Source organism: Acomys russatus, chromosome 11 (genome assembly GCF_903995435.1).
Source record: "Acomys russatus chromosome 11, mAcoRus1.1, whole genome shotgun sequence".
Taxonomy (NCBI): Eukaryota; Metazoa; Chordata; class Mammalia; order Rodentia; family Muridae; genus Acomys; species Acomys russatus.
Window position 1 is genome coordinate 26035364 of NC_067147.1, and position 12778 is coordinate 26048141.

A 12778-nucleotide genomic window follows, 5' to 3' on the forward strand; every position below is an offset into this window, starting at 1 on the left:
AGCTATTAAAAACAAGGAAATCTTGAAAATTCAGGCAAATAGATGGAACTAGAAATGATCACTACCGTGAGTGAAGTAAACTAGACCCAGAAAAACATGCATGTTATATACTCACATATAAGAAGCTATTAGCCACATATTATAGGATAACCACTCTAAAATCCACAGACCTAAAAAAAGCTAAGTAGCCAGGAGGATCCTAGGGAGGATGCTTAATTCTCATTCAGAAGGGCAAATAGAATAGACAGTGGAAGAGGTACTATGGAGGTCCTTTGAAAGACTCCACCCAGTGGGAGACATAAGCAGATGCTGAGACTCACAGCCAACCTTTGGAGTGGAGCACAAGGAGACTATAAAAGATTTAGGGGATAGAAGGACAGGGAGCAGTCAGGAGCTCCACAAGGAGACCAAAGGAGCCACCAAATCTGTGCCAGAGGGCTGGGGAGTGATGCTGCAGAGAGACTAATGCACCGAAAAAGAACCATACATGATGAGGACCTAGACTCCCTGCTCAAATGTATTCGATAGGCAGCACAATCTCCATGTGGGTTCTATAATATCGGGAGTAGGGACTATCTGTGATTTGATATGGTGCCTACTCATTGATTATTTCCTCTAGAAGAATTGTGTTGACAGGCCACAGAGGAGGAGGATCCAGGGAGTCCAGATCAGACTTTATAGTTTGGGGTCAGATGATAGGGAGGAGGGTTCCCCCTTTCTGAGTACTAGGGTAAGGGGCCTTGGGGAGTAAGGGAGGGAGTGTGAGAATGGGCGGAGATGTGGAGGGCAACTACAATCAGATATAAAGTGAATAAATTAAAAAAAATTTAACATATTTATTTGGAAACAAAAATATGTAAAAAATTGTTCCATGAACATTTTAACATTAAAGTTAAAATGATTACATTTTATAACTCCTCTATTACATGCTTTATGATTAACAATAAAAATCTTAAAATATGCCCTCTAATTATAATTTTACAACAAACTTTCTCATTGAAATAATGTTGTTTTGCCAGTCTGCTTAGAGAATATTGGCTAGTGTTTTTGAATAAAAGTGGTTCAGATCATGAGTAAAGCTAACTTGGTTGATTAGATTCAATATCACTGTAAAGTCTCATTGGTAATTAAAATCAGGAATTATATATCACTTCATGTTTAGTATTGGGACCTGTAGCATCCTCAGTAGTACATTTCATAGACGTCACTTGAATCACCACAGGTGACTAAGAATAACACCCTTAGTAGATTATACTTTATTAAAAATGCATCATATTATCTGATCATCTGCAATTTGATGAAAAAAATTAACATTTCTTCTAAAGTTAAATTAAATAATCTGACTTTTTTTGAAGGATTGTGTCCTTATTAGAAAACTATTCTGAATTTCTTTCTTTCTTTTTTCAAATTTATTTACATATTCACTTTACATCCTGATTTTAGCCACCTCCCTTCTCACTTCTCAGTCCTGCCCTCTCTCCTTCTTTCCCCAGTCCCCTCCCCTATTTCTCAGAAAAGAGGAGTCTCCCCCCTACGCACCCACCCCACCTCATCAAGTTACATCATAGCTGAACAGGACCACTTTCTCTTTGGCCTGGCATGGCTGCCCTGACAGAGGGAAATGATCAAAAATCAGGCAACGGAGTTCATGTCAGAGAATGCCCATACTTCCCTTATTAGGGGGACACACATGAAGGCTGAGCTGCCCATCTGATACATCTTTGTAGGGGAACTAAGTCCAGCCTATGCATGGTCCTTGATTGGTGCTTTAGTCTTCTCCAGCCCTTCTGGGGCCTGGTTAGTTGACTCTGTTGCTCTTATGGAGCTTTTGTCACCTTCAGGTCCTTTTACCCATGCCCCCACTTTTTCCCAAGACTCCCTACCATTGCCCAGTGTTTGGCTGTGAGTCTCCTTATCTGTTTGGATCCACTGATGAGTGTAGCCTCTCAGAGGACAGCTATGCTAGACTCCTGTCTTCCAACAGAGCAAAGTATAGTTAATAGTGTCAGGGGTTGACTCTCTCCCATGGTGTAGATCTCAGTTTGGGTCGGGCATTGTTTGGGCATTCCCTCAATCTCTGCCCTATCTTTGTCCCTGCACATCTCATAGGCTGGGTAAATTTTGGGTTAAAGTTTTAGTGGGTACGTTGTTATTCCTTTCCCTCCAGTAGGAGTCGTGTCTAGTTAGAGAGTGTCCTGTTCAGTCTCCACGACCTCTGCTACTAAGAGTTCAGCTAAAGTCACCCTCATATCCTCCCAGAAGCCTATTCTCACCTAAGTCTCCAGTTTGTCACAGAGATGCCTCCACTTACAGTTTCTTTTCTGTCTGCAGGACCTCCATCTTCCTGTCTCTGTTCTGCCTATGTCTGATCTCCGCCCTACTTTCTCTCTATGTTCTTTCGCCTACCTTGTTCCCTCTCTTCAACCACTACCTCTATTTAATTTCTCCTTCTGTGTGATTCGTCATACTCCCTTGTATCCTCCTTGTTATTTATCTTCTTTGGGACTGTGAATTGGAGTATGTTTATACTGTACTAGATGGCTAAAATTTGTTTATCAATGACTACATACCATGTATGTTTTCTGGATCTGAGTTACCTCACCCAGGATGATGTTATCTGGTTCCAGCCATTTGTCTTCACATTTCCTTGTTTTTAGTAGCTAAGTAATATTCTGTTGTATAAATGCACTACAATTTCTTTATCCATTCTTTGGTTGAGGGCCATCTAGGTATTTTCAAGATTATATCTATTACATATAAAGCACTTAAAGAAATGTTCAACATCCTTAGCCATCAGGGAAATTCAAATCAAAATGACTCTGAGATTCCAACTTCCACCAGTCATAGTGGTTAAGATCAAACACTCAAATGACAGTATATATTGGCAAGGATGTGGAGAAGGGGGACCACTGCTCCATTGCTGGTGGGAGTGCAACCTTGTATAAGCAATTTGGAAATCATTCTGGCATTCTCTCAGAAAATTAGGAATAGGTCTTCCTGACAACCCAGATCTACCACTCCTGGGTATATACCCAAAAGATACTCTACCATACAACAAGGACACATTCTCAACTATGTTCTGAATTCTTTTAGGTAACACAAATTTTTTGACTAAAGCTTACATGACATATCCTATATTCATACAAGACTTTTAAAAATCAAACTTCATTTTAAGTCAAATGTCCTATGAATTCAGTATTATTTTCACATAAAAGGCTGATATTATTTAAGTATGTTAATATGGTTTTCTATTTCTCCATGTTTTCCACAGAAAAAGATGAATAAATCACAGTTAATTTTAGTTTCTTATTAGTATTTAGTTCTTTCTTTGAGCAACAGTCATAAAGAGTTCTTTATGACACAAGATTATTCCTGAAAAATCTATTTCAAATTTTCCCAATTAAAATAGAAAATAAGAGCAAGCAAAAATATATTTAGACAGATGCAAATAATAATAAAAACTATTTCTTTCTTCAAAGAATAGAAGACCTTTAAATGTATTAATCTCTATTTATAAGTATACACAATTTCATATGCATAGAAAAGTTACTATGGAAAGTTTATACTGTAATTCCCATACTCTATAATTCTCCAGAGCCATATAATTAAAAACATAGTGCCTATTAATCCCAGGAGAAAAAAAAAAAGAATCCAGTGAGTTTATTCATTAAATATCATAATCTACTTTCGACACACCAGGTAGACAATCTTCTCCTCAGGGTTTCACTCTTTTGTGCTAAGGCATCTGTCAAATGAACAATCTTATTCATGTTAAAATTTCCCCAGAGTAGACAATGCAATTACCCATTATCCTTAGAGAAATAACACCAATTAGAGGGATATGCACATGAATTATAATATGAAGGAAAGACTATGTGGTGTCAAGGTATAAGATGTGAAGAATGCCCAAGTACTTGCATCAGTCAGAGCTTGTTAAGTGGCATATTTCAGACCCTCCAAAACCTGTCAGTCAGTCTCCAGTTGAAAAACTGTTCAACGCAACTCATTAAAGTAACAAGAGCACTGTTTCTAAGTAATTTCAGACTGATGTGACCAGCTGAACACATTACTTCCTTAGATCACATGTGATGAAGTGTAGAGATTTTTGATTGTTCTCTCCCAACTGACTTCCTGGAAAAAGATGACAAAGAGATGGATCTAGTGATAGGAATATGTGATCACAGCTACTATGAAGTTGAGGCAAGACATTTGCTTGTGCCTGCAGTTTCAAGCAAGATAAAATAAAACAATGAGAAAATATTTCAAAAATACATGTTTCTTTAAAGATGAAATAAAGAATTTGTATATTGGTTACAAAAATGTGAGTTGGAATATGATACTCTACCAATGCCACTATCATTTGGATAGAACATTCAATGAATCCAGGGCAGGTTTGTTATTTGATCTTCAGAGTCCTGAACCCTAATAATGCAGATGTCTTATAGTTTCTATTGCAGTGATAAATCACCATGTCCCAAAGTAAGGTGGGTGAAGGAGTTTATTTTGCCTTACAGCTTGTAGCCCATTAACCAAAGGAACTCAGCTCTTAAACAAAGAGACTCAAGGTAAAAACCTAGAGGCAGCTGCAATGTCTATTCTATTTGCCATTCACAGTGAGATTCATTAGGCTACTTAAGGCCTCCTTGTTACTTAGCTGCTCTAGGTCTGTAGGTTGTATCATGACTGTCCTTTATGGCTAATATCCACCTATAAATGAGTACATTCAATGTTTGGGACCAAATTACTTCATTCACAATTATCATTTCTAGTTCAATTCATTTGCAATTTTCATCATGTCATTGTTTATTTTAACAGCTGAAAAATACTCCATTGTGTAAATGTACATTTTTTTATCAGTTCCCCATTTGAAGAACATTTACATTGTTTCCCATTTCTGTCTTTTATGAATAAAGTTGTTAGGAACATAGTACAAGCGTCCTTGAGGTACGGTGGACTATTTTTGTATGTAAGCCCGGTAGTGGACTAGCTGGAAGGGTCAGGATATGTTAGCTGCTTTCCTTCAAGCTTTACAGCAGGCCAGGAATAATGATCAAGATGAGGGAAGAATGAAACTTGGCTCAGACCAATTTTACTGTAACCTGTGCTAGACCAAGACTTCTACATTCTGGTTCAGACACATACACATTGGGATTCTTTACAAAGTGTATCTGGCTTTCTTGAAAGAATGGGTACTGTTCACTCAGATATAATGCCCAAGATTTTGGGGTCTTGCCTGTGGGTGTCTGGATTGTCCTGGTTCTAAGATAACATAAGAAGTCACTTAGGTTATTGTAAAGTACAAGTGACATCACTCATAAGAATGGGTTTATGGCCCAAAAGCAGTGCTCAAGATTAAAAGGAAATGGTCTGATAAATAAAAACATAAATTTAGGATGTATAGGCAGAACCTGTCTCATCAGAAGCAAAGGATCACCAGGTTGGATCATTCCTTGGATTCTAAGATGAGGAGCAAGGCACCTCCTCCACTGAAGAGGTAAACTGTGTTTAATTTTCCTTGCTTCTTCAGTGCATATCTGTGTGTCCATTGCCTTTTTGTCTTTGATGGGGTATGGGAGTGGTAGATGGAGGTGGATTGGAGGGAGAGGATGGAAACAGGAAGAATCAGATGGAGTGAAGACCAAAGTAGAGAGTTTAGTATTGGGAGAGACAACTGGAATGAGAGGTGAGGGCGCATCCTAGGATGATCTAGAAATCTAGAGCAATGGAAACTCCCAATAACCTAGGAGGATGACCCTCACTAAGACTTCTAGCATTGGAGGATAAAGAGCCCGAAGAAGTCACCTCCTGTAAGTGGGCAAGACATCTGGTAGAAGGAGTGGGAGACAGCAACCTAGCCACAAAAAATTTAACCTAAATTTTGTCATGCCTACAACATGTGCTTGGATAAAGTCATCACAGAAATTGTAGGAGTAACTACCCAATGGCTAGTCCTGCTTGAGACCCATGTCAGGAGGACCAGAGGCTGGATAGCCCACAGACTTAGAATAGAGCCAAACATGAATGGAAAAAAGTCAATGAATTGATTTCTAATGATGTTCTGCTATATTCATAGATTGATGCCTAGCCAAACTAACATTATAAAGGCTTCATACAGAAAGTGATGGATACAAATACAGAGACCTACAGCCAAACATTAGGCGGAGTTTTGGGGAACCTTGCAGAAGAGGGGACAAAGGATTGTAAAAGCCAGAGGTTTCAATGATATCACAAGAAAATCCACATAATCAACTAACCTGGACACATAGAGTCTCAAAGAAATTGAACTGTCAGTGCAAAAGGCTGCATGAGTCTGACGCAGGCCCTCTCACATATCTTACAGGTCTTTAGCTTGTTCTTCCTCTGTGAGGCCTAAAACTAGGAGCAGGGCCTGACACTGAGTCTGTTGCCTGTCTTTAAACCCTTTCCTCATCCTGGGCTGCTTTATTGAGTATTAATAAGGGAAGAGATGTTTCACTTTATTGCCTCTTGACATCCCATGGCTAGTTGATATCCATGAGAGGCTTGCTCTTTTCTGAAGAGAAACATGTGAGGAATGGATAGGGGTAGGAGGCAAGAGGGCATGTACAGGGAGAGACTTGGAGAAGAAGGCGAAAGGGAACTGTGGGTCCAATGTAAAAAAAAATAATAATAAAAGTTAAAAACTATAGCAATAACAGCAACAAAACCTGGAAACAAAAGGCCAAGGGGAAGTGCTCTTTGCCAGATTGCTTTCACTGCCTTCTTTCTGATAGCATCTAGGACTATCACCCCAGGAATGTCATTAACCACAATGCACAGGCCTTCCTACTAAAATTAGTAACTAAGAAAATGCACTACTGACTTGACTACAAACAAACCTTGTGAAGGCTTTTCTCAGTTGGAATGCCCTCTTTCCAAATAACTTTAGTGAGCTGGGCAAGGTGGCACATGCCTTTAATCCCAGCACTCTGTAGGAAGAGGCAAGTGCATCACTGTGATTTCAAGGCCACCCTGGTCTATAAAACTAGTCCAGGACAGCCAAGAATACACAGAGAACTATATCTTGAAAAAAAAAAAAAAAAAAAACAAATCAAATGACTTTAGCTTATTTCAAGTTTACATAAAACTACGTGAGAAGATATTTTCATTTTTTCCAACAACAACTAATATATTTTTATATTATTATATATTTTGTAATTGAAGGGAAATTATTGAAAGAATTTGGGCAACAAAAGAAAAGAAATACCTTGATAGAAGTTTAGTAATAGTAACTAGAAGTGAAATTTGTGGGAAGACTATTATATGGTATTGGGTCTTGGGTCCATAATGGAGACTATCTAATAGGAAATCTTCAGTTTCTGGCTAAAAATTTTGTACAAATAATATGGCATAATTGGAGTCATTAAGTGAGCCTGTGTTTGTAACCTGTTAGTTATGGTCAATAACTTACCTTGTTCACAGCCGTCATACTGGCAAATTATTGTTTTACATATTTAAAAGGTATAGTACATTAAAAATATAGGTATCTTCACTAAATGTTTAATTTATTATTTAAGAAGGCACAGCTATCTAATTAGTGACAATGGAACATGATATAAAGAACAACATACCATCTCTTAAAGAACTCCATCAATTATTCAACGTTAACTTCTTACTAAGCTTCTTGGCCTAGAGTAAGACTATACCACAAATGCTGTTGGGGGTGGAAAATAGTAAAAGACATGATAGGAATATAACCATAAACCTCAATGTGGATATTTTTCCCCCAAACTAAGACCGATCTCTCAAAACCTGCAAATCTCTTTTGGAACACACATGTCCAGGACTCTTAATAAGAAGATTACTTGTTGTGTGTTTATCACTGCTAAGAACTATTTTCTCTTGGGATGCACTAAATCAACACAGGTGACACTGAATAATATAAATAAATGAAGTGATGAAGAGGAATTATGGTATTGCAATATTTGGGAAGCATTCTTCTTTGTAAAACATAATTTGTTTTATTTATTTTTGAGACAATATACAACATTTCACCTTTTCCTTCCTGCACACACTCATGTCTACCTCATCCCCTTGATTTCTTTTCAACTCATAACCTCTTTTTCTTTAATTGTTCCTACATATACATTCCTAAATACGCAACTACAGTCTGCTCAGTCTACAGTGATAACTGTGGAAGATAGATAGACCAGGAAATACTGTTAAGAAACAGAAGGACTGGCCCTTGGTGATGTAGTTGTGAAGAACGATGGCAGAGAAAAGCTGCTGACCCCTCTGGAGGCACTTTACCACAAGGTTTTCATCATAGTGACAAGGTCCCTGAGAACAAAACTTAAGGAGAAAGGCTTACTTTGGACCCTGGTTTCTGAGGCTTCAGTCTATCTTTGCCTGGATCCCTAGCTTTAGGGACTAAGGCAAAGCCAGACATCATGAGAGAGTATGCCCGAGCAAGTGTTCATCTTCTGGGCATAAAAAAGAAGAGAAGGCCAGAGCCTGAGGCAAAATATAGCCTTCAAGAACATGCCCTTTAGTAACCTACTCCCTATGAGGAAGCCACACCTTCAATTAGACTTGTCAGTCATAGACTATTCCATTGAGGAAGTTTGTTCTCTCATTGTCCTGTCTCTTTACAGTAGCACCACGAACTAGTGATGAAGCCTTCAACCCATGAGCATCTGAAAACTTTTCATATCTAAATTATAACAATGAAGATGTGCAGATGTGAAAGAAAAGGAGGAAGGGGTCCACTGTCCTCTTTATGGGCATGTCTCCTATGACCTGAAGATCTCCCAGTAGACCCTACTTCATGGAATACCAATCTGGAGAAAAGATTTTTTTACCATATATCCAAGCAGTATGGCAAGTTGAAGTATTGTGAGTACCCATGGTGCAAAGTAGCCATGACACCACTCACTGTCTCCCAGGAGGTCACTCTGGGCTGCTCCCAGCATGGGGTGCGGGAGATGATGCCTACGATCTAATACAAACAACATGGAAAATGTTACAATTGGATCAAAGTTGACTTCAAAGAAACTGAGGAGCAACAACAACTAGTGTAATATTCTGTCTTAGGAAAGACCTATTAGATAGTTCAACTGATATTTCACTTTACCATCTTAAAATACTAATGTTTCTTGTAACAAATTTTGGCAGAAATGTAAATGAAGGACGGAATCAACAAGTATCTTAAGCTTAACACTTGAAATTAAATATTCCATATGGTTTCACTGTTTTTTATATTAAAAGCAAAGATGTTTCAATACTATCCCAATTATTGTTTGTTTGTTTGTTTTTGCTTTTGTTTGAGACAGATTTTCTCTGTGCAAAAGCTCTGGGTGTCCTGGACTTTCTTTGTAGACCAGGCTGGCCTCCGACTCACAGAGATACACCTTCCTCTGCCTCCTTAGTCCTGAGATTAAAGGCACGTGCCTCCATGCCTGGCTACTATCCCAACTTTTAATGCATACATACTTCTATTCAAAATAATTTCTATACACTATACAGTGATCACTCCAGTTGCTCTTAGATCATCCCTCCCACCCAATTGCATGTTCTTTCTATTTCTGTTTAGAAATCAAACAAGTAGACAAACTACCACAAAATAAACAATACAGAATTCTTTAAAAGCATAAAAATATTCTCTCTCACATACACACACATTCAATCCAAAGTTATGAAAGTTGAAAACATTCTACCTTACAATTATCAAGCTTATTTTTGTACTTATACATTCAATAATCTCCAGCATTTTCCATGTTATAAAGAGTGACATATAAAGGAACAACTTTATATGTACTTCTGATTATCACTAAGTATTTCTTAGATTTTATGCAATTAGGAATTCAAGCTCTATAAATATTCTTAAACTTGTTTGTATTTTCAGAAGATGTATTCCTTTGAGGACTTTATGAAATGTGTTTCAATCATATGCTTGCCTGCTATACACCCAGATCCATACACCCTTTCCTTACTGTTTTAGCATAAGAGCTGAGGAGTGCTTTTTTCCCCCCCAGGGATTATGTTGGTTCATAGCATTAACACTGAGTAGCTAAGATTTGTCTGTAACTTTAGCTCCAGAGGATTCACACTCTCTTCTGAGCATGATTTTGATAGTGGCTGTACTAATTTGTACTTCCACCATCAGTGAAGTAAGAGTTCTTCTTTCCACATCACCTCCAGCATGTTTATTGTTTGATAACAGCAAAGAAATAGAACTAACCTAAGTATTCACCAATAGATTTATAAATAATGAAAATATGCTATATATGTGCAATAAAATATTATCTCTGAATAAAAGTGAAATCAATAAAGTGAAGGAAAGTGGATGGACTCTCACAGTATAAAATTAAGAGATTTTACGTGAGCCCAAAGACAAAACCACTTTGAGTACATGAGAATTAGAATGATTTAGTATTTGGTATTGTTGAAGAAGACATAGTTTTGATCTCAGTACATATATCAAGCAGCTCACAAATTGCCTTTAATTCTAGTTCCAGGAGATATGACATTTTCTGTTGGCCTCCATTGGTACCTATCCAGGCACATATACATAATGCTGTGTACACACACGCACACACACACACACACACACACACACACACACACGCATATGTGTGCATGCCTACCTCCTTATGTTATGATCTGAAACCTGATCATCAGAACACAAGAAAAGCAGGCTAGGGTACCATATATTTGATTTCCTAGTACCTCTGCAAGATAAAAGGTGGCATAAGAAACCTCAGTATCTGATGACCTGGCAAGCCTGTCCAAAGTAGTTATGAGCTATTTTCAAGACTCCTTATCTGAAAATTGTGGAGGTGCGGAAAGGTGAGGCATACATTAGCATGTACACACACACACACACACACACACACACACACACACACACACACACACACAATCTCTACAGTTACAGAGATGAAAGTGTAAAATCCATACTAGGAAATAATACTTCATAAATGAATGAATTTTCACTAAAGAAGTGTAAAGTATTATGTGGTAAGATGGTAGAAATTGATTTTAGTCTTTAAAATAGGTACTACTAAGCCCACACAGAACTCTGAAGTGAATGTGTCCATTTCACAGAAGATATGGGTGTGCTCTCACATGAAAGCACAGGGTTATTTTGTAATTAGCTTTGGAGTAATATATCATTATAAGATCACATACAAGTTAATTTACATCTTATATTTTATAGACATATAGACTCTCAAAAAATATTTAAGACCTGAAAGTAGCAAATTATTTTTTACATAACTGAAAAATGTTTAGAAATGTGAGTTGGGATGTAAATTTCTCAACTATATTAAAAAGGTACATCTGTAAAAAGAAATATTGATTAAATTGTTATGAGAGATTAAGTGTTATTATTTGTAATAAAATCACTTAAGAAGAGTTGATAACAATAATGAATAATATTTTTTCTTTAGGTTAACTGAATACCATATAAAGTGTAAAATGCAGATTTCATACAGGACAGAGCATCACCATGTTTTGGAAGTAAAACTTTTAATGTATATTCTGTGAATGGAAAAACAGTTCATAAATTTAATTTTTTTAAAGTCCAGACACAATACTTTCACATAAGGAGTAAGAATAGCTTTAGAAAACATTTCAGTGGGAAGTTTAAGTGATTATTTATGCCAGATAAGGTATCAAACGACAGACCAAAAACTAGAAATCACTCAGGTCTAGCTAAATTAACCTATATGTTTAGTTCATATTCCTCATGGAGAATGGATGAGAATTATATGCAAAAGCATGGGAAGTTTGTGTGCAGGTAAATGTTGGAAGAAAATATGTCCCTAGATCCAGCAAGCATTACCCACATAATATATCATCAAGGAGAGATGGGAACTTTTGATCTGTTCCTCAGTTATTTGGACCTTGCCTCTTGACACCTGTCCCTTAGAGAATTCTAATATTCCCAATATTGATAGTGTCATGTGACAAAAACTGGTTTTATAGTCTGAGAGGAGAGCCGCTCTATTATTCCTGAAAACAAGAGTTCTACAACACATGGGATAATAATTTTTTCCAAACTGTGATAGTCTATGAATCCAAATATGTTTTGAGACAACAAGTTTATGCCTATATCAATAAACTCTACATGATGCCATAAATATAACACCTTAAAATATTTATACTTTGGTTCCTCAATATATACTATGTGTTCCTTAAATATTGATATATAATCACTATCAACAAGGCTACACACAAACTGTACAAATCAGCTCTTCTACCTGTCAGGACGTAACAAACCACATAGAGGTAAATTTATGTTTCCTTTAGAATGAATCTCTTTGTTTTACAATTTAATTAGAAATCAAAGATTTTTTTTAATAAACTAGAAATGATTTTCAATTTCTGGAAATATTAGTACTATGTCATTGGAATGTTGGAATGTCTCTCTCTCTCTCTCTCACTCACTCGCTCTCACTCTCTCTCTCTCTTATTCTGATTTAAAGTAAGTTTGTTTGGTTTTCAGGATATTTTAGGATCTTTACATTTTCTGTGTAATGCTAAGTATAACAAAAGCACGAATTTTAAAGGAGCTCTGTTTCAGTTCTGAAAGCTATGACAAATCAGGTGCAGTTTGAGACAGGCAGACTGTATAAATAAATCATGGTGTGAATATTTCACAAACTGTTACTAGATTTCAGCTTTATTAAGTTATTTATAAAGTACCATTTTCAATTACTTGTTCTTGTAATTATGATGATTTTTGATTGACACAAGTAAATTTTTCTTTGTTAACTGAGAATGTTCTTGTTTTGTATTTAACTTTAATTGTAGCATG